The sequence below is a fragment of the Acanthochromis polyacanthus genome, chromosome 1 (assembly GCF_021347895.1).
Source record: "Acanthochromis polyacanthus isolate Apoly-LR-REF ecotype Palm Island chromosome 1, KAUST_Apoly_ChrSc, whole genome shotgun sequence".
NCBI classification, from domain to species: domain Eukaryota; kingdom Metazoa; phylum Chordata; class Actinopteri; family Pomacentridae; genus Acanthochromis; species Acanthochromis polyacanthus.
The window spans coordinates 53651180-53678561 of NC_067113.1; the positions used below are offsets into that span (position 1 = coordinate 53651180).

Consider the following 27382-nt stretch of genomic DNA (forward strand, 5'->3'; position numbering starts at 1 on the left):
AGCCATATGTATTGGAAAACACATTTTCTTTGTCCATTTATCTGTTGACTGTTTTGGTTTATAAAATGTTAACCAGAAAGATTTATGTTCATGATGCAGGAATCAAACAGTTTTTCACTTTAGTAGTTGATAATGTGTGAACTGTTGCAGCTTGTGAGCCATAGAAGGTTTTAATCTGTGGGGCCAAGTGTCAAAACATTTAGAAACCAACAACAAAACACTCAAAGATTTGAACATCATTAAATTGAAATCCAACTTTTGCATGGCAATGTCTAATTAAAGGACATTTATTTCCAACATAAATGTGATATTCATTGTACTGTTACACCCAGTGTGACTCCTGTCCTATACTGGGATTCACAGTCAGCTAAACTCTGCCCTGTACCACATCCTCCAAGGAACAGGCCAGTGTGGTTGTTGAATGGATTTTAATACATAGAAGTGTGAAACTGAAATAAACATACAGAATACACTGTCAATAACAGTACAAATTGCTTAAGACTTCAAACACATCAGTATTACAGGTAAGTATGGATTAATTTACATAAGAAAACCACTGCAGGTGACTGGTAAGCAATAAGGTGCTAAAGCTAAATGACCCTGAAGCTACCCCAAAGCCTGAAACCGTGACTATGATTGTAAATGTAATAAGACCGACAACACTACAAATATACATTCCAACATTCCTAAAGGCCCTGGTGGTTCAAACAAATAAGTGAAAGTTACAATACACTCCCTGCCTGGCATTATTACAAAATGCCACTAACTTATTTACAGAATATCTGATCTCCTGGAGACAACGGAAGGATACACTCTGAGATGGGTCTTTCTCCAGTATTTTGAACGGTGTCAGGGTCATTCTCAAACACATTTGGAGCTCACTGGTCAGTCTGGTACAATATTTAGTTTGGATTATATTCCTAGTTGAGAAAACTGCCTCATAACTGTATGTTTAGCCAAACATAATCAGCATGTGCAAGGCTACTTTCTTCTTGGTGTCACATTGTCTTACTCTGTCCTCTTGTCTGTCCTTCACCTCTAAACTGTTTTCTGAACGCTGAGCTTGCTTAGTGGCTACAATGCAGAGATTTCATTGGCTGAGTAGCGTCACATGGGATGCCTGAACCAACTACAGATATTACGGTGCAAGGAACCTACTAGAGGTGTAACTACAAGAATATGGAAAACATAAATTGAGGTTAACCCACATAAGGTAACACCTAGGCAGGATAACTCAAATAACGAACCCAGCCTAGACTACAGATAATCCTGAACAAACTGCCAGACTAAAGATTTATGCTAAGCAAAAAACACAACAGGCTTTAACACAGAACACCAATTGTATAATTCTACGTATTACAACATTAACAAATACTCTGGTGATACTCAGGCCAGAGAACTCAGCTGAAAACAAGGGAACAGTCCTTTTAGTCTGCCTTCATTCAGCACTCACTCCTGATGAACAACACAAGGCAAGTTGGCAACTGTAAGCCCAGTGGAGGCAAGGTGTACTCGTCCCAGGTGTGGGTAGTTGTTTCCAGGGAGAAGCTGGCGAAAGGTGAATATCCTCCAGGGGAAAACCTTGGTGGAGCAGTGACCCAGTAGAAAAAGGAACCCAGGCAGCAAAGCAGGCAGGAGTCAGCTCACTAAACACAGAAAACCATGATTACTGATAGCTCAAGGCTGGTGGCAAAGACAGTTCTACTCCCAGTACTGACTGGAGATTAGACAACAGTACAGCTTTGAACATCAAGTGAGGTCTGCTTTTTTGGAGAGGCCAGAAGACCAATCAGGCGGCTCTCACCTGCACCTCATCAGCTGATTGCAACACGCCACATCTGTCACCAGCTTCACACCACACACCTAGGAAGGAGAGAGACCGGAGGAGGAGAGAGCACTACCACAGCACACAGCCTTAAGCTGTGGGCAGTGACACTGTCGTCCAAATTGTATAAAAAGCATTACAGTTTAGTACAGGGGTGTCAAACTCAGTTCCTGGAGGGCCACTATCCTGCATGTTTTAGATGTTTCCCTCTTCCAACACACCTGATTCAAATGATTAGCTTATCATCAAGCTCAGCAGAAGCCTGATAACGAGCCTGATCATTTGAATCAGGTGTGTTGGAAGAGGGAAACATCTAAAACATGCAGGATAGTGGCCCTCCAGGAACGGAGTTTGACACCCCTGGTTTAGTATATCGTTTTTTGAGGTAGCTGGAATCTATACAAGTTAGGGACCAAGATATGAACAACAAAACAATTGAGGCACTGAACTCATATTTATGTACATTTATTAAACAAAGCTAAACAGTAACAACAATAACACACATTAAGACGAACAACAACAACACCACAAAATGAATAAGAAGGTGAAATGTGAATGATGGGAAAAGGAAGGAAGAGAACACAATATTTTGACGTAACACTGGGATTAATATTACGCTTAAAATATGATGTTCTGAGGGAAAGGGATAAATAGATCACACCTGAAAGCAGCCGTCAATTTAGTAGTAGGCTAATTTGATAGCCTGCGAATTTTGTCTTTGCAAAGATAATTTGAGAGAGTTGCACCAAGTTCCAGTGACTGAAAGGTACTTGCGTGCCGTGATGATGATGATGATGCCTTGGTGGATGGTCCGGTTGGCCTTGGTTGATGTGGGTCGGAACAGCGGTGGACAGAGTGGAGTCTCGGAGTCTGGATTGTTCTCACGTAGGAGAATAGGACTCCTAGTGGTGAAAGAGGACTCTTGATGGTAAAGGAGATTCGAGGTGGTAAAAGAGGTCTTCCAGTGGTAAAAGAGACTCTACATGGTAAAACAGGAATCCTGATGTTACATAGGGCTCAAAGTGGTGCTTTCAGATGTGGTCTTTTAAAGCGGGCCTTTGCATATCATTAACTCAACAGGGGTCTGGTACATCCTCTGTCAGGGAGGGCTGATGTCCAGCTGTCCCTCACAGAGTTATATTTTCAGGTAATTTTTGTGGTGTCTGTAACTCCAAAATTATTCTAATTTTGTGTACATAATTTACTGACAGATAGCTGATTAAAATGATACCAAACATGATCATATGTGACTGGCAGACGTTAAAATGATGACATTGGTACCGAAACAAAAAAAACAAAAAACAGACGATTCAAGAAAGGGCAAGATATAGGTTGAACATGAAGTTATTGGAAAATTCACTTGTTCTATGAAATGGGTATATATAAAATGTGTTTAGTTCAGAATTGTGAGATGATTGTCTTTGTTGGTTCTGGTTTGAGTTCAGAGTTCCTTGTCAGTGAATGGAATGTCTTTGAAGTTGTCATGCAGGTTCCTGAGCCTCCCCTTCAATGGCTCAGGAATCAGTCAGAATGTGTATTGGTGGCCATTTGGTCCTGATGGTAAGCGGGGGTTTAGACCAGTCTGTACAGGGCTATCCTTTAAAGTTTGATCTGGTGCTTTCCTGTTGATTTGTCCCTTTGCATCTTCAGGCCAGATGTGGAAAGTGTCTTTGTTTGCGGCATCTTGGTGTCTCAGCTGCACTGATCAAAGCAAGCCTCATCTCCACTGTGGCTGTGAAGGTGTTAAACCTGTTCTTGTCTTGTTCCACTGTTGATGATGGCTGGTGGATCGTACATAGTTTAGTATGTCGTCAAAAATGTGGAAAAAATGTCATACTTTAGTATGTCGTCCAAAATATCACTAGAGTATCATAGTTTAGTATGTCGTCCAAAATGTCTCTAAAACATCCTAGTTTAGTATGTCATCCAAAATTTGGAAAAAAAGTCATAGTTTAGCATGTGGTCCAAAATCCAAAATACCACTAAAATATGATAGTTTAGTATGCCATCCAAAACATTATTAAAACGTCATTGTTTCAAATGTGGTCTAAAATATCACTAAAATGTCATAGTTTAGTATGTTGTCCAACAAGCAGACAGATGGTGCCCAGTTAGCTCAACTGGTTGCAAGGAGGTCTCATTAACAGGAGTGCATCAGAGACGCAGGTTTGATTCTGGCTCATGGCCCATTGCTGCAGGTCTTCCTCTCTACTTACCTATTGAATAAAAACAACAAAGGAGCCCAAAAACAACTTACACAAAAATGTCATAGTTTAATATGTCTAAACTATGATGTTTTAGTGAACTGAGCAGCCTTGGTGGAGTCCTGCACTTTCTGAGTGCTTTTCTAGTTTTCATGAGTCCATGTTCCCTTTTATACTTGAAACAAGAATAGAGTCTTTCTTTTTAGTCCTGTCTACTGGACAGACTCTTTTTTATACACCAATAGAGTGATTTAAGGAGAAGTTTAAAAGGGTCTTAATGGGGCTTAGTCTGATAAACACCACAGCAAACACACTACATATGAAATGAAAAAGCAATTGTGTATTGAAGAGAACTTTTTTTGTGTCATCAAACCGAAAATGGTATTCAGAAGATGTGTTAGCGGATGGTGGATTAAAATAAACACCATGCTCACTCTATTGATTGTGCTTTTACTGAGGGGCTTGACATTGACAGAATGACACACTGACAGAGCGCTCATCTTCAAAAAACACTTAACAAAATGCATTTTTTCGCAAAGCAAAAAAGTTATTTTTTAGGGCACAATATTTATCAGTTTAGTTAAAATATTTTTTGACTTTGCTGTGCTTCGGTGTCTCACAAGAGATACAGTTTGAGAAGAAATGTAAAGTTCACAAACTGTAGTGAGGGAAACTATTGAGAAACTGGTGACCTCTGTGTGTAAGATCACATTAAGAAGAATCAAGCTAGCTATGTCAGATTTAACAAGTTTAAATATACCAGGGATGACTTGAGGTTGAAAACTCATACTGAGTACTGAAAAGGTTTGACTGACAGCTGCAGCACCTTCATGTAAAGTCATAACCTTTTTCTAGTTTTTCCTCAAAAGACTTACTTTTTCAATAGTTCTCCAAATGCAGATACAGTATTCAGATCATTTACATAACAAAGTATTATTGCAATGTAAATGTGTGCATTATACATAAAGTCCAGCATTCAAAATATTACATAAGTATGTGCATAAGGTCAGGAAAATGTACTTCAAGTATCAAAAATAAAAGCACAGGAGTCAACTTTGTGACTCATATATTATATACTAAATCAAACAGTATCTTACTGCTGCAGCTGGTTTGAGACAGAGCAACATTTTATGTATTTTGTACAAGATTGGAACAATTATTTTCCTGGTAAACGACCTCCTGATCATTTGCTTAATTAATTGTCTGATCGGTCCACGAAAGATCGATAAAAGCTCATCACAGTTACACTGAGACCAAAGTGCTTGTTTTGTTCTATTAACAGTCCAGAACTCAGAAAAGTCACAATGAAAGCAATTAAAAGGAAAAGAAGCAAATCTTCACATTTGAGAAGCTGGAAATGTGACATGTTTTGGCATTTTTACTCGAAAAATAAATGTTGGTCGTTAATGAATTTTCTGTCAATTGATTTTTTTCAGCTCTTCTTATACACAGTGTGGGAACTATTCCATTCATTTCAGAACATTTTACTTTGATTTCACTTTGACTTGGTCAGAAACGACAGATGCAACATTAATGCAGCAACTGATGTAGGTTTTATTCATCACTATTTCAATTAATAGGATAATGAAAAATTAGAATATCAAAGCAGATGAAAAGTAGGCGTTGTTCCTGCTGTGCACCACAGAAAATGGGTTTCTTTCTCTGCTTTATTTTATTGCAGCTTGCATCAACAGCTTGTTTTTTTCTCTTTCAGATCATTTGGTTAAACTGAGCAAAGTTTATAATATTGCGCCATGCTTCAATGGTGATGGCATAAAAAAAAACCCTGAAAAAACAGCATGCGCATTGTTGCCTTTTTTTAACCGTCTCAGCTCCAAACAGTTGCTGGGTCTTTTTTGCTCCTGTCACATTTTAACTCACTCTTGACTCATTTTTCACTGCAATATAAAATCCTGCACTTCTACGGAAACATCAGAAATATGACTAGAAGTAGAGAGAATCAAAAAACGCCTTCTCTGCAATATGACTCAGTTATGATGACATAAATCATTAAAAGAATAAAAATTCAAGTTGAACTCTTTTGATCGTTGTTTAACTAAAAATGAAAAAAAAAACTAGAATCAATATAGACAAAAAAGGGAGCTGTACATTCTCTTGATGTTAGACTAGTTACATTTTTACAGCTCCTAAAACAAAGGTGTTTTTTTTCACACTACTCTGCACATCGACTCTTTAAAGATATTTCATGATGCTGGATGTATCATCCAACAACTTGCTCCTCTGTATACCATTTTTGAGCCATGCTACATTTATTTTAATCAATCAAGAATAATTTATTTTCCTCTCAGCCTTCCTTGACAACTTCTCGCTGCTCTCTGTAAATGTCCAGCAGTTTAACTGAAACTCTCTTTAGTTCTAGTCAGCCGTAGCTTCGTAATTGTTCTGAGGAGAGCTGCAGCATTGGTCCCCCAAATGTCACAAATCATGTTTGTGATCATGTGAATCATGGCTTTCCTGTAGTTTGCACCCTCCTTATATCCACTGTCAGATAGATTAAGTGACATAATATTTATTAAGAACTTCATGTTTTGGTTTTGTATGCAAAAATCTTAGTCCAACTGTCAAATAAGCACAGTGGAGTAAAGAGTATGTTCCCCTTCTGAACTGTAGTGGTTTGAAGTGCTAGTTTGTTTATTATAATCAGGAATTCAGCAGCCTCGTCCTTCAATACTTGAGCATTATTGAAAGGTGTCTGAAAGCAGCTCAGTGCCAATAAACTCCACACCTATTTGCATGGCATTTCATGAGGCAGGTGTAATTATCTGCCTCATGTATAATCTAAGACTATATACATTTAGCAATCAAAGCGGCTGCACCTGTACAGCCATCCAGACTTGAGAAACACAAATTAACCTGTGCTTGATTAGAGAAGTGTCAGCGCTCTGTGCTGAATGCTAAAACACAAACGAAGGAGGAGGGAGGACTGGCAGGGAGTAAACATGGCTGAGGCAGAAAAGGGGCCACCCCCCATATCCACATAGAGAAAGAGAGAGAGTAACAACAGTGCCTGTCCTCCTCTGCTGTCGTCTCCTTTTGCACCTTGTTGCAGGAAACCCTCCACTGAAGTGACAGCACACACCAGAGGGTGGGAGCCTCGTCGCCAGAGCCACGCTGGCCGCTTCTTTCCCCAGGCCTCGCAGTACTTCCGGTACACTGGCAAGCCAAGCATGCACAATCCAAGTACAGGATGCCCTCGCACATGCACATGGCATGCCGGCACTCGAAAAACATATCACACAATGACAAAGCAACACAAGGGCGTGTATACGCTCTATTCCTACCCTCAAGCTCATGGCCACATTCCCTGACATGTACTGTACCATATGTGCATACATGTCCTCTCACTTCAGTCCACCACCCACTTTCTAGTATCTTACCCTCCACACATATCTATCTTAAAGCCAACACTTGTTCCTCCACATCCCTTCACTGAGTGCCATTGCTCCGAGCTTACATGTGCTTGCCAATCCCGTAAGCCACCCAAGGGAGGCAGCGCTATCAAGTGGCACGCCGCTCTTTCTTGGTGCCTGCTGTGGCGTGCAAGTTTTTTCTTGTACGTCCCACTGCTTTGGGGGTGGCCTCTGCACAGGAACACTCCCAAACCCGTCCAAAAGAGAAGCAAAAACACCCTTCCCTTTCCCACCCCCCAGAGGGTTGTGTGCAAATTCTTGTTGTGCTGTGCCAGCTTCATGCCATGCTAATGCCCTGCAACTCTGGAGATGGCGCTTGCTGCGGCAGGTGGCAGCTGGGGACATCACAGGCCTTCGAGTGAGCCCCTTAGTTGGAAGTCTGCATGTTGAAATGTGGTGCGCTGACATGGTACGATTACATAACAGATTCCACACAGCACAGCTCTGATTCATGCTGTTGGTCTGTTACAGATAAACTTGTTCGCAGAAGGGATTGTTTTCTGAACTTCATAAAGAAAATTCAGTAAAGCTACCTCACCAGCACATGCCATATGCTCTGATCTCCAGACTTCCACAGACAAACCTGCAACTTTCTTTCCTGTTATCAGAGCTTTCAGTCCCTAACGTGAGGACACACTGTCCATTTGTTTGAAATTGAAGCTGCTGTTTACTATTAAAGCCTCCAGAACTCATCATGCAAGCCTCGAATTTAACAAAGACCATATTAGATTTATCGAATTCATCTCGTCATGGTGGCTTCTTTGTAATTTCATTGTGTGTTAACACAACCAGCCACACTGCCTGGATGTATGATGGAATACCAAGGGTTATTATTACTGACAGACCCAGAGTCGGGATGTGTATTAGACTTGCATTTGCACATCTCTTTGATACTTTTCAGTCAAATCAAAACCAGTTCAGAAAAGGAACGTAGCACAGCTGGAAACATGTTTTCTGACTCCTGGGAAGCAGCAATAATCTCCTTCTTGATCCACTTTTTACCATGGCAACAGGCTCTGTTGTCAGGTGTGCGTTGACACGCACACCCCACCCATGACTATCAGGCATTTGCATAAATAGCCATTCTACCAGCTTGTCTGTTTCCCCGGTAACACCAGGTGATTCTCCAAGGCAACCTCCGCCTACAGAGCAGGTCTGCTGCATTCATCTGCTGTGGGGAGACAATTTTAAACTCGACAGGTCTGATGTCAAGAAAAACACTTGTCTAGAACATGCAGTATTGTCCAGGTTTTTTCATGTTCTCTACATTCCTTATTATCTTGCGAAAATGACAATTAAACCCAAATCCATGCATGACAGAGACACAGAACACTTCGCTGTCATGACTGCGTGTTTCTGAGCTCAGACGTGTTGTTGAGAGTGAGGTAGTTCTCACATGAAGAAATAAAAAAACAAAATGATTAAGATGATAACATCAATCAGTAAGTAGGGCGACAACAACACTGCAAGGAAATGACTGATTGCTAGAAAATGAAAAATGGCCATGTTCTTCTGGCTTATCCATTGCCATGACAACCATGTGTGTCCTTTTTCTTCTCTGTCTGTCGTTCAAACATTTAAAAAGTGGTGGATTCTGATTGTTTATCACTGTGGAGGAGAAATGAGCTGGTGTGCAGGTCTAAATTGATGTGACACTGATCAATTCTGCTCTGCTTTGATAGTCGCATTAGAAGGAGATGAAAATTTCCGCTCCGATCAATAGGTAAGATGAATATGTAATCATCTCACCAAAGGTCTGTGTTCACTACAGGGAGTGGCTTGTTCATGAACCTCAATGTCAAAGGGGCTCCGACTAATAACTGTTTTCATAAATGCTTAATTTAAAGATAGTTTTGTGAAATTAATGATTCAGTTTCTAAAATTGTGTTCATCTTTGTTTCTAAAGTTTTGCCCATCTTTGTCTTCTAAATTGACACATGAATACAGCTTCTTCTTTTTTTTAATTACAAAAGACCTGAATATTCATATCTGAATGAAAACAGGGACTATAGTTATCAGTTTTCTTTTCTTTTTTTTTTTTTTTTATAAATAATGACTTTACTGTCAGTAAACTACTACAATATTATTCATGTTTGCCCAGAAAATTCAGTCACTGATATTCTTCAATTCAAAACTTAGAAAAGCAGTCATTTGTTCTAAAACGACTCACGAGAACTAACTATCTGAGAAATAAAGCGTGGAAGCATTTGGACTTCAACGCCAACTATCAGAATGTGAATGAATAGAAGGCTGCTTAGTCGGTGCAGTTCTTTGTAGTTCTTCGTTTGATTCTCTACATGAAATTAAAATTGGGTTTGAAACTTTAATCATCCACTTTTTTGATTACTTCACAAAAGGATAATTGTCTCTCAGCTTAATTTTTAATTGTTCACATTTGGGTTTTTGCTTCAGAACTTGATTTTTTTTTTTTTAAAGACAAATAAATTATTCAATATTCCAATTTTCCATTACTGTGTTTTGTGCTTGTGGTTGAACTGCACCATTAGCACTCGGAGGAATCTGAAACCAGCCACAGACCTGATTTCAAAACCACAGTATATATTACAATAGTGCATCTAACCATAAGATAATTATTGTTTTGGGTGAGTTGGGAGACATGTATGAGCACTCATAGACTGTAGCCACAGGTAAATGCACTGTTACTGTTGTTGCTCAGATTAAACATAAAGCAGCAGCCTTCAACTATCTTTCTAAGTGTGAGTCATAAAATGCTAAACAAAATATGCCGTCTATAACACTATTTTAATATTATGCTGTGTGGCAATAGATCACACAGCATTTTTATAACCCCTAACACAGTTTTACTCACTGTGGGTTCATTATTTTACTGCAGTATAAAGTCCTGCATGTCCTCTATGTAAACAAAACAACCATGAATAGCAGTTGAGAGGATTGAAAAATGTCTTCTGTGTAGTATGACACAGTCATAATACCAGAAATAACAACAATATAAATAATAATAATAAGAAAACATGATTATTTAACAGGATTATTTATTTATTTGAACTGAAAGTGATCCAAATGTTATCAAAACTGGGGGAACTACCGTTGACCATGTACTATATATATTTTATGACTTACAATTTTATTTTTTTTTCTGTATGTGTCTCCTCTGTGTAAACACTGCCTGCAGTTCAGCCGAAAAGTCCCTGAATTTTTGTCACAACTGTTGGCCACAGCTCATTTGCAAATGGCTTCTCAGTTGGACTCAGGAGCGGAGAACGTTTCCTTGTTTTCGTAATCGGGTGCCAACGATTTATTTTAGGCAGATTTTAAAATGTGACATGAAGAGTAAAGTGACTCAAACGAAGCACCACGATTTTAAGCTCAGATTTGATCAATTTCTCCGACAGAGAGAACAATCACACATGAATGATTTAATAACAAAAGCGTGATGATTCGATGATGATTGTGCAAAAATGCAATTCTGAAGCAAAAACCTAAAAGTGAACAAATAAAAGTAAACCTAGGAGAAACTTATTGCACAGTGCGAGACATTAGTTTGCTCCTTGGATGTTGCAAATAAATGGAATTTTTATTTATTTATTTATTTTTTACATTTTACAGCAAAAGCGTAGGCTGCATCTGTCATAAATCATTATTCTGTAGCTGCTGGTAATCTCATGTGTAAATTATACACTGCTTTGAAACTGGACCTCCTGCCATCAGTGGAGAAAACACAGGAATATATCTTCAATTCTCCTAATTCGCGTTTGTTTGGGAGGGTAAAATATTTCCTGCCCTCTATTTGGCCCCGGCTTTGATGGGAGTGGATATATTGCTGGATGTCATAATATCCCAGCCCTGTCTGAGGCAATGGAGAGAGATGAGCAGAGGTGCCGACTGCCTGCCTTACAGCCAACGGTCTCAGAGTTTGTCATGCCTTCCAATGACTGAGAAGAGAGAAGATTAGGAGTGCAAACACACATTAAACTTAAATTACATCAGCATCTCTCTCTTGTCACCAATTCTAAGCCATGTCTGCCTGCAGGGAGAATGAGGTTTACCTTAATTCCGAAACCACACAAAAGCCATTTTGTTCTTCTTGTAACAACCGCATCAACAGGTCTGTGTGGGCAAGTGATTACAGAGAAGGTTTTTTGGATAAAATGCCTGCCTTGTCGTTCCCTGCTGAATGCATTACAACAACCAACCCAAAATCCGGAAAACAAAGTGTTTGTCTTATTGTAGTTTGTCAGGGAAACACAATTAAATCTACCTCAGCAGCAGCAGCAGCATCTCTGTCTTTCATGCCTGAGAGTATCCTTGGATCTTTGCCTTTTGATTTTTGACATTAAAACTGTCCCCTTGCCATTTGTTATGCATATATTAGCCTTTACATGATTGATTGAATTAATTCATTATTTTGCTGTTTTTAATCTGCTTGGGGAAAAAAAAAAAACGCCTGTAGGTTGAGGCTGAATAGGAATTACCCGCTGGAGCGTAGCTAATTTCCAAGCATTAGCATATGCAAATGAAAGCTGTTATCTTGTGTACAAAATGTTGCTTATGGTAAACACCGGCTAATCACTTTAACAAGTTTAGCTGTTTAAATGCTGGTAATTGCATATTGTTTAAACAGATGGGCTTGATTTGTTGAAAATCAAGGTAGGGGCAAGAATTGAAGATATTTCTTTTTTTGTGTCCACTTTCTGTTTCACCTTGGCTACTTCAGTTCTTCAGTTCGAGAACTGAAGAAGTCTCTTGGATGAGAGGTGCAACGTCTTCAAGGAACTTTCTTAAAGTCCAGTGGATTGATTTAAACAACTTTGAATAACCATAACCTGGATGAATGAGAACCTACACAGACACCTTGGCTACAGCACTTGGTTGATGTAGATCCTTTGATGAAAAGACTGAAAAGGGAATAAAAGATGTCCTCTACCTTAAGTATTAGATATTGGTGTTCATTGTTAATGTGGTGTCAAGGAACTTACTCTGATTTTATGTAACTGTACCTCATAGTGACGCACACAAACTTATGAAAGATCTGTGTCATGCTGCTGTGAGAATGATTAAAGAAAACTACTGGAATTTGTACAATGTGGTTTGGTAACAGCGAAATCCACATGCAAGATGTACTTCAGCACATTAAAACGAGGATACTTTAACTGTAAGGACATGTCAGTGACACTTATTTTCTTCATTTACTGAATGATCATTAGATCAGCAAAATACCAGAAAATAATAAAAAATGACCAAAGCACAGTGTGCTTGTTTGGTGAAACCGACACTCCAAAAGGAGCAGATATTCTTTTAGCAAAGATACAAAAAATAAATAAATAAAAATACTGCTGGTATGTCAATTTATCTACAAGCAGCGAGCCAGACAGCATCACACTGAGTGGCATTAAAAAGAGAAAAACAGCAAAAAAATAGAAAGTCTTCACATTGGAGGAGATGGAAGACATTTGAGGTCTTTGGCAGAAAAATAACTTCAACGAACAATCCGTCTTCAAAACTGTTGCAGATTTATTTTCTCGCAAATGACTAATCATGGAATAGTTTCAGCTCTCGTCTGTGCAGCATGTTGGACATTTTTGAATAGGTTGTAGAAGAGTCTTTAATTAAATTAGGAAGAATAATGAGAAAGTCTGTAAGAGACACTTTGTGAAAAGTGAGATGAGCATCCTTTCCAATAAAGAGAGTCATTAATTAAGGTCTTATTGTCAAAATAAGTGTAAAATCCTTCACTAATTTAGCTGGTAATAGAACAGAACAGGCTCTTGTTCCTTTATATCATTACTTTCTAACACTCTGAAGCACTTCTCATGCACAGAAATGTGGCTCTTTCTTAATATGTCCTGTAATGTGTGAATGAAACTGTAATTAACATGAGGGGAACTAAGACCTGTGTCGAAATGACAAAAGCTAGACATAAATGACAAAAATGGCTTTAGAAAGTGGAAGAGAGCAGAGACAGCACGTTTCAGCGACACAAACGTGGCACAGGAATGTGAAAATGTGTAGGATGCTGTCTTCAGACTTGATTGTGATTTCAGAAAAAAGGCTCACAAAGGAAGCAGTTTATCAGCTGAGGATTCTGTAGTGAAGAGGTCTGAGTGGCAGAAGAGTCTCAGTCCTCAGAGGTTTGAGCTCAGTGAATGACAGTGGACACAGAGAAGCCCAGGGGCAAACTTTCCAGTCTGGAGATGCCCACAGTTCTAAACCACACACACACACGCACACACATACTGAGTGTGTACAATGTCCACGGGGTGATTTAAAGATACACTTTGTCTGCGTTGAGCTCACACAGTCGCAAATGTACACTCCTTCTCAGTGTGAGCAGTGAGCACAAAGAAAGAAAGAAAGGTAGTCAGTCAGAGGGAGAATAAATGTTCATATGTCTCTCTGAGTCACCCTGCAGACCTCTTACAGAAAAGATACAATCATTTCATCATGTCGCAGTGAACACCCACCTTATCTCCTGCTGTAGGGAACAGGGTGTGAGTCAACCCCACCAAAAAGACCATTTTGCTCTCTAAACACACTCATTTGATGGTACAGGAATGCCATGGCGATAATTCAGCCTTCTGTAGGGTTGGACTTTAGCAATAATTGTGAGCAAGTGGCTCATACTTTTCACAGAATGGAGAGTAACGGCGATGTTTCATTTCTGCTCACGAAGAAAAGAAGAGCTTGCATGGCTTTTAGTTAACAATGCAGTCTGTGTTAAGGTTCGTAAAGACCTTCTTTTCAGTTTACCATTGAAAAACAACAGAGGAAACAATGGCTTTGCTGGCTTCTTTCCTTTTGAAAAGTTCCATATACTGAAAGTGCATTGGAATTGGGCTTTGTATGTTTTATAAACCTGGAGGTGTAAATTGAAACCAGTAAAAACACAAAGCCGCTTTCTTCCATTCCACCAATATAGCCTCCCAGCTTTATAGGCAACTAACAATTTTATCCAGTTTCCACGTAAAATCTGCATAACAAATAGGTAGTGTCTACAGATACGGACCCGTACACGGCACTTTCCATTTGCCAGACAGATACGGACCCGTACGCGAGTCTCGCGAGTCAAGAAGCTGCTAACCACTGCAAACTGTTGAAAGGTAAGCAAAGGTTAAGGTTAGGGTGAGTGTTAGGTTAGGTTTAGGGTCCGTACCTGTAGTACCGATGCAACGGGTCCGTACCGCTAGCGTCTACCGGGAGTCACGTGACCAGATCTCGCGTATCTGATTGGCAAATGGCAAGTGCCGTATCCGTAGTCCACAGGCTACGGGTACGGGTCCGTACCTCTAGCAACAACCTAACAAATAATCATCAAGCTACAGATTTACCATAACTCTGAACACTCACTGCAATTACAATTCGAACAGCTGCCTTGCCAGTTTCACTTCCTCACTGGAGGATCTGCTTCTGCTCAAAAAACAGAGGAGCACTGAATATTTGAGAAATTTTGATGGCAATGTCTGCACAACTACAGGTAAATCCCTAATGTTAGCACAGTTGTGCAGCTTTTCCCATTAGCTCAGAGCAGTGTGGAAATTGTAAAGCTGAGAGATACTGAGTGATGACGGAAACTTTATGGGTGATTTTAAAACCAATAAAGACGGACTTGGTGGGTTGTAGGGTGCACATTAGTTTAGATAGCACTGTTGCCTCATAGCTAGAAGATACACCCCTCCCCTGTGACCCAAATGAGGATTAAGTGGTGTATAGATAATGGATGGATGGATTGTGGGTTACTGTGTTTTTCCTCACCTAAACTCGTCTGGTGTTTACATCTGTTTGCTTCTCTCCTGCTCTCTGTGCTCACATATACTGTATTTTAATGCAGCTGGATTCCCAATAAAGTTGTTTTCAATTTTCCTATAATTCTGTTTCTGTTCAAAAGAGCGAGTATGAAATAGTGTCTAACACATAGCCTGTTAGCACTACATGTTGACCAGCATTTGCTTTAGAGCCATTTCCAAACGGCTTCTCTGTACCACTAAAATACTGATTTTATCACTGAAACAAACTCACTATACACAATAAGTTAAAGACAATGGCTGTGCTGTGAATTCAGCCACATTTCCATGTTAAATAGTCACTCAGTGAGATATTATATAGTGGTGGAATAACTTAATCTCACACACTTATTTACATCCATTCCAGCTGTCATGTGGTCAGCCGTGCTGCTCCTCTGACACTTACTGAACAGAGTACAACAGCATAGTGTCCCTCTCACTGTGTCCTTACAGCTGATACAAGCCTTCTTTTGAAAGGGACTGTGGACAGCAACTGCTCAGCTGGGTCTAAAGTTAAGGCATCCTGTTCAGAAATGGACTACAACCACGGGTTACAAAAGATGTAGTAGAGTGAGTGATCTCTATGGTCATCTGAGCTGAATGTCAAAGAAGCATTCTGGGGATATGTACGATATCCATACATTTTTAAAAAAAGGGTGTAATAAGGGGTCTTTATGGACACACGTGGGCACATCCTTGATTGTTTTTAGTACATTTAAGATATTCTACGCAGCTCAGCATCCTACGGTCTTCAGATAATTTTCTAATAAACAAGATACAATAATGTTTCATTTTGTAAACAGACAAGGCAGCCTTAATGTTCATCGCTAACCACAAAAGTATGACCCGATGTAAGGCCACTAGTTCGAATCTGAACTCAAATGTTAGTTCATTGACTGACCTGTTCAAGAAAACCCCAGCTAACCCTATACTATTCTTCTCCATCTTACCTCTTTTTACACCTATATTATCTGACCTCTGCACAGATATCTCCTCCACCATGTAGTCTGCTCAGGGAAAATGCATCGAACTTCTTTCTTACTGCATAACTCAGAGAGTAAATTTCCAGCTAATTTTACATGCAGCAGGAACAACAAAGCAAGTTGGCACCCAACTTTTAAGTCTGAGAAAATAAGAGTGACTAATATCCTCAGACTTTCCCCATCAGAACCACAGACAGTATATGAAATGTAGACATAGTCCCTGGGCATGGAAAGTGAAGCCCATGCAGAAAAGGCTTAAACCTACATTCCTACAACAGCCAGCAGGGGGCGACTTATCTGGTTGCAAAAAGAAATCTGGTTGTATAGAAGTCTGAGAGAAAACAATCCTACTTTTCATTTGGTCTGTTACCTGAATAAACGCTATCCCAAACACTTTTGGTCTCCTTCAGTACAGCATAAGATGTATTTCGGTTCTATTTAGAGTAAAATAGACGATAACACAGTGTATGCTTTAGGATAAGTATTTTCTGCACCTGCGAGACAGCTGGAATATACAAACCATGTCTGCACCAAAAATATGGACAGGTGATACAGCTCTGCAACACCTCATATGTAATTGACGTTGCTTTAAGGCGAAGATATCACCTTCTCCGCTCGTATCTCTGGTAGGTGGGTCCAAGATATGAGGAGAGGAAAGAGTTGAAGAAAGGATTCGAGGATGTAGAATGCATGGAATGAGATAAGGGGAAGGTTTCAAAATCACAAACCAGTGGGTGACGCTACACTGGCTATCTCCATCTTTTAAATACAGTCTATGATCACTGCTCACAAATCGCTGCATTCGATGGGGTTGGGGGGGTGGGGGTGGGGGTGGGGTTGGGACTTCTACTCTCAGAACTCCCAAACCTTTTAGCCTTTACTAACTATTGATACGGTTTAGTTGTAGTTATTAATTCCATTATTCATCTGAGTTTCAAACTGATAGTTTAGTATATTTCATGAGACTGACGAGACTGATTTAATACCCTCATGCACCTACAATGCTCTTTTGTTTGGAATATAAAAACGAGAGACTAAATAATTGATATGAGCAGCGGTTGGCCCCCATGTCACAGTACTGAACACACTTAGAATTAAAATCCAACAGGCAGAAAAAGAATACAGTTCACCAGGATAAGAGTGCAGACATAAGGCCTAATTATACATCTCCAAACCTTCAGTATATTCGCTGTTAGGAGAGTATTACTAATGGTGTGGTCACAATCCACACTGTTAGGATGAACCACACTATTATGTACAGACATGGCTTATCTTTGAGGTCTTTCAGGTCCCATTTGCTGAAACATAAAGAAACATTTTATAGAATCACTGTTTCCAAAAGAGGCTAAAATGGTTCACTGTGAATTTATATTAAAGGCTACAAGTCCAGCTGAAGCAAAAAGCAACAGATGGAAGATTTCTTTCCATATAGGTGGTAAAACTGGTTGGCAAATTCAAGCCACATTCAGTCTAATTACATATAAAATTCCACTGATTCGAAACATTAAGCTAAGCACCTGCTTGCTGTGTTTCCCACTCAAGGTGAAGGTCAGCACAGGTGTGTGGGCAGTTCAGCTTTCTGTGCCAGGCTGCTCTGGACACTCCTCGGCCACCAGCCGACAGAGAGTAACCAGCCGTATCAGATATTTCCATGTCTCCAATGTTCAGTGTTCCAGTCTGGAAATCGCCTGCTCCTGGGACACATCCGTCTTTCTGTGATGATGTACCTCGGCATCATTCTTCCATCTATGCTTCTTTTACCTGTAAGCCCTCCCCTCCCCTTTGCTCTCCTCTTGCTACGTGGTCTCTGAGGGATGGAGAGTCATTAGCAGGTAATGAATGCAGGGGATGTGTGATTTCAGCGAGTGTCTTTAGGGCTAACCGAATGGGAAACGAGGGAGTGCAGATTTTCTTCACTGCTCCTTGTCTGCGCTCAGGGAAGGTGGGGAAATTTCGGTTATTTTGGCCCTGCTCAGGAGGAGAGACGTAGTAATTGGCTCCCCTCGGAGACCGGCTAACGTCAGAGCAAAATGTGCCCAATTTGCTGCGGCCGGTTCATTCCACATAACCACATATACCATGTATAATAGATGTGCATCTCTCTCTGTCTGTCTTCAGGGAGAATGAAGCTGCTCTGATTCTTACCCTGTAGTGTGTGTGCAGGAGGGAAGGGAAAATCCGGCTTCATGATTGGATGACATGCTGGGTGATACATTGTTGAACTGCTTTGACCGCTGTGCTGTGGGAGTTACCATCAAGAACCCCTTACTGCTGAAATATACATCAGAATATCTGCTGATTTTATATATAGATGTAGTGTACAGTATGCATGCTGTGTGAGAACAGTATGGCTCATTTTGTGTGTGTGTGTGTGTGTGTGTGTGTGTGTGTGTGTGTGTGTGTGTGTGTGTGTGTGTGTGTGTGTGTGTGTGTGTGTGTGTGTGTGTGACACCGATTGCTGTGCTGTGTGTCCCCTAAGTGTCTGCGATCCCTGTTGTGGAATGTCTGACATGTACTCTGCTTTGTTTACCAGGGTTGAAATGAGGCTGTCTTATGTTTATACTTTTAAAGTATATATCGCCTCCTAGATATACGAGTAGGCCACCACTCTTCCATATCTGTTATCAGAACTTCCTCACACAGAAGTTTCTTAACTAACTCACAAGTAGCAATGAAAGGTAGCCACTACGGACAGAGATATTTTTGAGATTTGGTTCAGAATCAAAGTTCTTTTCACGGGACAGTGGGTACTCTAGACTTCTCAACTATGCTCTCTTTACTGCGATGGTAAAAAAGATGAGAGGGATACAGAAACGAGCAGACCTAGGAACAGGCAAGAATGTAATGATGGGATCCCAGTCCAGATGAGCATGCTGCACAGAGGATGGTTCAAGATGAATATGATATTGGACATATTTCATTATTTCAGAGCATGACGGCACATCAAACTTAACAGCAGAATCCCCAGTAACGTGGTAAGTCATAGCATGCACTGGCCCTCCATCATCCGCTATCTTTAGAATGGAGGGAAAATGGGCAGATTCCTGCTTCAGATTACAAGTTTCATGTGTACTCGCCTAAAAATACACCAAAACTGGGGGATGCTAGCTCAATGTCCAAGTGAATTCCACAGTAGAAGGTGTCATGATGAGCTGTGTTCATATCTGAAAGAGGATAAATATGGGGCCGTTAACGCTGCAAGGCTGACTGTGACTTGTGCATGCACCTAGATAGCTTGCCAGGAGGCCAAGGAAATCTCATTCCCCTGTATTTTCTGGCAGGCTTGGGCCAACCTCAGATGAATGATAAATGAGCTGTTAAAGCCGAGGTCTTGTGTGCAATCTTCAGCCATACCATGTCTGTCAGTGTGGTCACTGTCACAGAAATGCTGTGATTCAAAAGAGGGAAGAAAAATACAACTTTCAGCAGCAATCTTCACGATGCACAGACAGTATTTAAATAATACGTAAGACTCTTCATCTCTTTGACAAAGATCTTTTCACATACAGCAAAGACAATTATCGTACTTGAATCATTCTGTTTTGCAAGAAGCAGTGACTGCAGCAGGCGCTGGTCTGTGAAAACTGTTCAGTCTCTCATAGAGACAGCACTCATTGCCATGGTTACCCAAGAAATATGAGATATATTCCACCTTTTTGCTCGTGTCAGTGTAATCACGGTCTGAAAGATGTTGAGATGTGACCCACCTTCTCTGTAGTGCACCAGTATTACAATTACAAATGCTGTGTTTCCTTAAGCAGTAATTTAAAGAGTGGCAGTCAGAGCTAAGTGATATTCAGTGACACAAGATTTTGGTTTATTAAGGATAATCAGTTTTGGTGAAAGGCAGAAGCCAAGAGGTAAATGGGAGGAATTGTCATGCCAAGTGCTACAAGGTCTTCTTCATCCCGAATATGAAAGAACTGCGTACATCATGGCCATGTGCTGCCATAGAGATTCAGCCATTGTTCTCCTACATCCTCACTTATTGCACAAAAAAAATCTCAAATTCATTTCAAGGACAGTCCTCACATTCCAATTGTTCATCTGCAGTGGCAATAGGGAATGTGAACGTTAAATGACCCTGAACCTAATGGATTCTGTTTTTGTGAGATCCCCTCTGGGCTGAGTAGCAATTTGACACATGTTGTTGCCATGGTAAATGGAAGCTTCGCTGGAAAGGCGGGAGAGTCTGTTCAAGGTTAAGGTGTCAGTGATTGGCTGAGTGGACACTAAATAAGGAAGGGAGATATCAGCGAAGGGCTTCTGATTGGGCAGAGGGGAAGCAGGGCGACGGTGGTTGGTGGAGCCGAGTGTCTTTGGGTCCTGGACACACAGTCACCATGTTCTCATCTGCTCTTGCTAATTAGCTGTTCGCCTGAGAGAGCACTGTGCTGCCCGCCAACCCCATTAGCCAAGCAAACTGTCCCCATGAATCCCTGTTTCACAAACAAACTGACGCACATGCACAATCATACCCATCTCTCTCGCGCAGCAACCACCAAGCTTGTATCTATGGGAATTACAGATTTTATCTATCTTATATCCCAGACCCTTTGAGTGATGTGTTGATGCTGAAATTACAGTGTGTGCTTGGTTTAAGGATGGCCAAAATGGAATGTGTGAGGGGGCGTGCTCATCTCTCATCCTCCTCCTATTCTACTCCAGCAGCATAATGAGCCATCAGCTATTGCTGACAACCTAACATCAGCTGGCCAATTAATGCCCATGCTTCTTTTTTAATCAGGCGCTTGTGCAGACGCCTCAGTCCAACAATGTCTGGGCCCTGGCTATTTGGAGGCTTTTTTAGTGAGTCTTTTTAATGATTTCCTCCAGAAAAGCAGAATTCACATTCTGCCAGATGATTAGTACTCAATGGGAGCGTCTTGGACAGAAGCCTGGAGGTAGCGTTATATCCAGTGGAGAGCCACAAAGTGTGAGTACGATCCACAATAACTACAATTAGTAGCTGCAAGGGGGACTGCACAAAGACAGCTTCAGAAACACAATGCTTACATGTTTCAAAGGTAGTCAAGTTCAATCTTTATAAAGCATCACATAAATAAAACCTGCTTGGCTAGATAGTGATTGCTGTTAAGGAGGTGGCATGAGATAAACAGTGCTTTGAGAGGCACAAAAAGACAGAAACAGATGTTCAAAAGGCAACAAAAGGGAGCCGCTTAAAACGAAGTGGAGGCTGAAGAAGCGCTGTGACAAAAAGACCCATCTTCTCATTACCAAGTGAACAGAAGTGGCCCATTTGCACTGCCAAGAGGAAAGGGGAGGGGTGAAAGCAATGAAAAAGCGAGAAAGAGAGGCAGATAGAATGTAGAGTGTGAGCTTTCCAAATGGTACTGTCAGAAGATAAGGAGAGCTATTTGATTCTGGCTGATGCTCCTGTGCCAGGTCATGCATCGCTACTTTTGACAACTGTTCGGTCTGCTGTCAGTCAGTGGACTCCCTTATCAGACTAAACCTGGCATTGGAAACCCACCACATTTCCCTGAAATGCTCCTGTGAAACATGCATGATTTCTGATCTCATTTTCCATGTCCTACACCACCTTATTAGAGTGGTGATATGAGCTGCAGCTGGAGCTATACACCCTGAATACATCCGTCTTTTCAATCTTCCCAGTGTTATAAACTGTACCATGGCTGGTTTATGAACCAGCTTCGATTTATATGTTAATTATATCCTGGGACAGATCTAACAAGCTCTAATGTAAGTGTGAGAAGTCTTAAGCTAGCTGTATCGCCTTTATCTCCATTCTCCTCTCTCCATCCCCTCCCAATCTGTAGCCCAGCATCTGCAGTCGTGTCACGGAGCTGACACAGGTTATCCTGATGATAGCAGATGTCATTTAATGTGATCTCCAGGGGGGAGAGTGAAGGGGCTAAGGCTAATGGAGAGTGGAGCAAATCTGATTTCTGTTTGACAACATTGTGCTCTTTTCTAACTCCACCTGCCAGATTGCTTTGAACTGAGTACCTACAGCCGGATATAGCTATAGAAGCTTGGGGGCGAAAAACAGGGCGAGGTCGTTTGTTCTATAGCTGAAATCGACTGTTTTTTTTTTCTATTTCTGCAGTTTTCCACCTCAGACTACACAAAGGAAACTTGTTCAGTGTAACACTGCCAGAAGTCATGTTTGAAATAAGCGATTGTGTACAGTTTTTCGAGACTTCTAAGAATTTTCATTTGCTGCTAAATATAAAGGAGGAACAAAACAATATGAGACGAGCACTTGAAGCCAACACGATATTATTTGTAAGTGGGTCAGTGACTACAGAAAACAACACAGGCCACACCCAGCAGCAGTCAGTGGAGCAGATGATTACATAATCCTGGAAGCATCTACTAATTGCCATTTGCCACTCGCTATGGTAGTTGTACACAACATGCTGGCTGGGACATAAACAGCGCCAATTTAAAATTCCTGTGGGACAAAACCTTATGGATTCTCTTAAGGGACAAAGGAGACTTGTATTATTCGTACACAAATAAATCATGCAAAATGCTACCGCTGTGCCATGAGAAATATTACCATCACACCTGCCCAGTAAAGGTCAGCGGTAACATACTGACCGAGATGAAGAGATGACACAAGATTCAGACTCAAAGTCGTTGGGCAGGGGAGATTATCTCAAATCTCACTTTTAAACCTACAGCTGCAAAGACGTACAGTACCAAGGTTGTACAGCAGCTCAGGCTGTCGCCGGCAGTAAAACATACTGTCAGCTCTGGATGCTGGACCTTGATTAGCAACTACTTCTTCTGCCCAACTGCCAGGACCAATTGAGATCTCACAAAGCGCTATTTTCTCTGTAGGTCTGATGTGAACAGGACTTTTACAACAGCATGAAAATGGCTTAGCACTTGTCCAACTTGGCTCCTAATGGAATAGTGGACTGGTACGTTCTAAAAGTGCACTCTCAATGCGTAACAGATAATCAGAGGAAGATAGCTGCCTCCTCTTTCTCTGGCAGTCTGGCTAGCGTTAATCACACAGCGCTGCACACGAGCTTCCTCTTTAGCATCACATTGTGCACCCTGCTGTTTGCACAGGGTGGCTGCACAGCTCTGGGGTTCTGGAATGGTCCACAATCCGAAATGCACAGCGCAAATTGAAGCAAGTGTGCAAAGAGATAAATGTAAACATAATGCATTCATGCACACACATGCACAGGCACAAGCTGCAGACGGTGTGAGAAACAATGCTCGAGCAGAAATGAGAAGCCTTTACACACAAGTCCAATGGTCAAATGCATTTTTCTTTTGGAACACAGAAGAGAACAAACTACGATCATGCATCCTGCATTCACAGCATACCCCCTTATCTCCTCAGCTGGCACAAGAACCTCGTAATTAAATGTGACTTCTGTCATCTTTCCAACTCAAACAAATAAAACACAGACACACACTCCCAGTGGCCTTATGAAATCTAACCTCCCTGTCAACTGACTTTAGGGTGGGCCAAAGAAAAGGAATGAGGTGGGGGAATTCAAACACATCAGACAAGTGCTTTTTAGATCAAAGTTGGTTCGACTCGGAGCAAGCATCGCAATGTGGAATATTTCACAAAAAATGTAATGGCCATCAAAAGGCTCTTTCCCCCTCAAGAGAAGTGCTGAGGAAAATGTCCAGTGTAGCCTGTGTTCTTAACATCAAAGGAAATGACTCTCTCACTATGGGTCATTACTGCAAGCGGCTCCTGTCAATAACGAGTAAGCAGCCCTTAATCTAATTTGACACAGCTCTGGTGAAAAGCCACCCTCTCCATAAAGAGCAATGGACTGCTAGCTGTGCACACTCTCGTGCTGAAATGAGAAAAAGGACGATAACTGGGGGAGTTAGCTGCTTGTGTAAACACATGAATGCGGATTTCCTGAAGGAGATGTGCAGGCGCTGCATCCATGTAGCGGCTAGTTCTCTGTCAAACAAACAGCGCACTGTCTCCTCTTTGATGGGGTCTTCTGTTGTGATCAAAGTGCTCAGGCGCCCATGCCAAAATATATTGACTGTGACTGATTTAATTATTGATGGGTGGCTGCTTGGTTTTGCTGACTGACCCCTTCCGACTGTCCCGTGTAATGCCCCGAGCATGGCAGACCCTCTACCCCTCACCTCCTGCCCACTGCCTTTACCACCACTGGGCTCCAGTCAGACTGCCCTGTCAGCCAGTCAAGCATGCTCGATGCTAATGCAATGTGACCACTCTCAGCCTTCCACCTCTCTTTGTCATGTCAAGGGCATATATATTCGGTACTATCAGTGTGGAACGGCTGCACTCACTCCGGTGCTCAGCGTACGTCATCATGAATCGCTGGTTAAGGTTTCCGAGTCCTCTTCGGCACTAAAGGTCGTTAAGGTTTCATTTAAGTCACTGATTCGCTATAGATTTCTGATGCTGGCGGCAATAATCAGAAATCATTTAGGAAAAGGAGCAGTCATAAAGTAGATTTTTTGAAGAGAGCGGAGAAAAGTGCTCAAAGCTTTGTTTACCTTTTCCCAGAATAAATTGTTATTGCCCTTCTTTTTTTGCAATCTTTCACACTCAACATCTTGACAGCTATTTTTTTCATTGTTATTTCTTTTTTTAAACCACAAGGGAAGCATAATAAATTTCCCTTTTGAGAGGCACATTTTTCACTTTGTATCAGGAAGGTTTTGTTTTGTGCGTGATTGGCATTCTGCCAGCCATGACACTGCCAGGCATGGAAATGAGAAGGTGACAGGTTGGAGACGGCTGGAGGTTTCCCAGAGTAATCAAATGTTTAATAGGTATCCGTCAAACAATTTGTTGTATTACTCACAAACATTTCCGTTGAAAAGTTAAATCTAGTTTGGGGAAAAAAAAAACTTTCATCCATGACCCAGAAATCATTTTTTAAATTTTTAGTTCCGAATGCAACTAGCTGTAGGGTCACAGTTATTAGATCATTTGTCTTTGTCACCTCTCTGTCATCTCACCTGGAAATCTGATTAAATACTTACTCTAAAGCCACACCAATCACTTGTGTGACACACAAGTGAATAGACAAGTAGGTCACAACATCTGCCGTGCAGCTGCTGTTACGTAATGCTGGATTACTTTCAGTGTTTAACACAGCAGTGAGAGCCACGGTTAAAGGCAAACCTGACATTTGGAGCAAATATACTTGTTTGCTTTCTCAACAGAATTTAAAGCTGCTGTCCGGAGTTTGAATCGCAGCGTCTCCCAGAACACTGTTGGTCCCACCCTCCCTCCCTCTGATTTCGCCCCTTTATTTGCGCACGCGCGCAGTACATGAGAGGAGTGCCCGGAGTGCTGCTTTCCCCTCTTCTACATTTAGTACATTTAGTAAATAATAAAGGAATTACATTAGAATGCTGTATTGAGTCTAACTTGTCCTAATACCAAAATAACATGAATCTGCTAGGACGAACTAGTAAAGTTTCATTATGTGATTACACTCGTGTATCCCTCTCAATGACGTTGTTTATCAAACTTAGTGCATTTACGCGTGTATATGTGTTACATTGTTTATTTATTTCTATCTAGAGTTCAGAATTGCATGACTCCTCTGACGAAGAGTATGTCCCAGACGCCCCAACATCTTCTTCCAGAGGTCGGGCATCTAAACGAAGCCGTCAGGCGGGCTATGGAGGCCGTGGTCGGGGAGCGACGCGAGCACCCCAAGCCAAAAAACGTCCTGCAGTCTCTTGGCCTGACAAGCCGTGGGATTGGTAACTTTTCTGGAAGTTGCTGAGCCCTGATGCTCTCTCCTCCACAAGCAAAACAAATGTGCGCGCGGTTGCGTAGTGCGTAGCTTGCCCACCTCTGCATGGGCTTGCTTGCTGTGCGCGTAACCGTTGATTGACAGCATGACAAAGCTGAAGCTCGAACTTGATTGGTCGGCAGCAACCGGCGCTTTTTGGAATAACATGGGGGTCTATGAGAGGAAGGCGGAGCTCAGGAATAAATTTTCATATCGCGTTATTCTAACTTTATATTATAGTATCGAACTAGACTAACACATTTAAGCTTTGTTAAAAAATGATACATAGATTGAAAACAAACGGAAACTCCGGACAGCAGCTTTAAGTTGGAAAATTTCTTGCAGTACAGATTGGTCTAACATGTGTAAAACATTTCTAAACCAAAACTAAAACCTCCGTCAGTTTCTAGGATTGAACAGCTAATTGATTTAAATGTTAATCACAACTTGAAGCAGTACAATTAGCAAATTGCAAAGGTGATAATTGAGGATGCACATTATGCGACCCAGAGTTTAACCGGCAATAATTGTACAAATTCATGTCCTGCATGTGTGACAGTTATTTTTGTGATGGTGTCTTGTGTGGTAGAGCCCCATTGCATTTTAAATCTTTTACAGGGCAAAGTCTGAACTGAAGTTTGACTTTATTGCAAATCAAATCAAAATAACCTTCAGAAAAATAGCAAGCAGATACTTTCCCAAAACTCTTCCAGCCCCAGTGGCTTACAGCAACCTCTAAGCTTTACAGAATGTATATTGTACATTTGACAGATGTAAAAATGTTAGAAAGGTCACTATTCTTCCCACAAAACTCTGAACAATACCCAGCTGACTTTATGAGGTATAAATGGATGCAGTTTGCTGGCTAAAAAGGCCAACATTTATCTACAAGTTAGACAACTTTGGAATCACTGGAAACTCATTTCTTTGGAGGTTGACAGTTTTCCCTCCATTTCTGGTTACTTCGTTACAATAAAATCTACAAGCGTCTGTGCTGATGGCACCAGGATTAAACCAGTATTGATTTCCTCATCTAAACCCAGGTTGACAGCAAACAAGCATGTTTCCCAAAATATTAGAGTTGGGCCTGATGCCAGCCTGCTAACGCTGCCACCACAATTAGAACTGGCACCAGCAGATCAGATGCAAGTAATCAATGCCCAGATTGTTTGTCACAAACTGAATAAGAGATACAATGCTGGTGATGGTGACACAGCGTAAAGCCTCGCTGACAGGAGGGAACAGGTACGTGTGGCATCAGCTCTTTCCTCTCAAAACAAGACGCGTCTGCATCAGAAGTGACTAGACAATCCTAATTTCTGAGATTGTACGAATGCACAAGTCCAGTTAGCACAAATGCCGTGTCCTTATTTGATCAAAAACGAGAGCAGGAGTGAGTGAGAGATGAGAATGAGACA

The 27382-nt window shown here is 41.2% G+C and overlaps 1 long non-coding RNA gene across 1 annotated transcript in view; it reads right to left on the reverse strand.

The window, feature by feature from the left end:
* Positions 1-411: 411 nt before the first annotated feature.
* The window catches only part of LOC127536717 (uncharacterized), a 66843-nt gene continuing 39872 nt past the window's right edge, over positions 412-27382 (reverse strand). The window contains exons 3-4 of the long non-coding RNA XR_007945837.1: positions 1805-1863; positions 412-1646 (exon numbers count right to left, since the gene is read on the reverse strand). This is a non-coding gene — a long non-coding RNA (uncharacterized LOC127536717). The remainder of the gene's footprint in view (positions 1647-1804; positions 1864-27382) is intronic.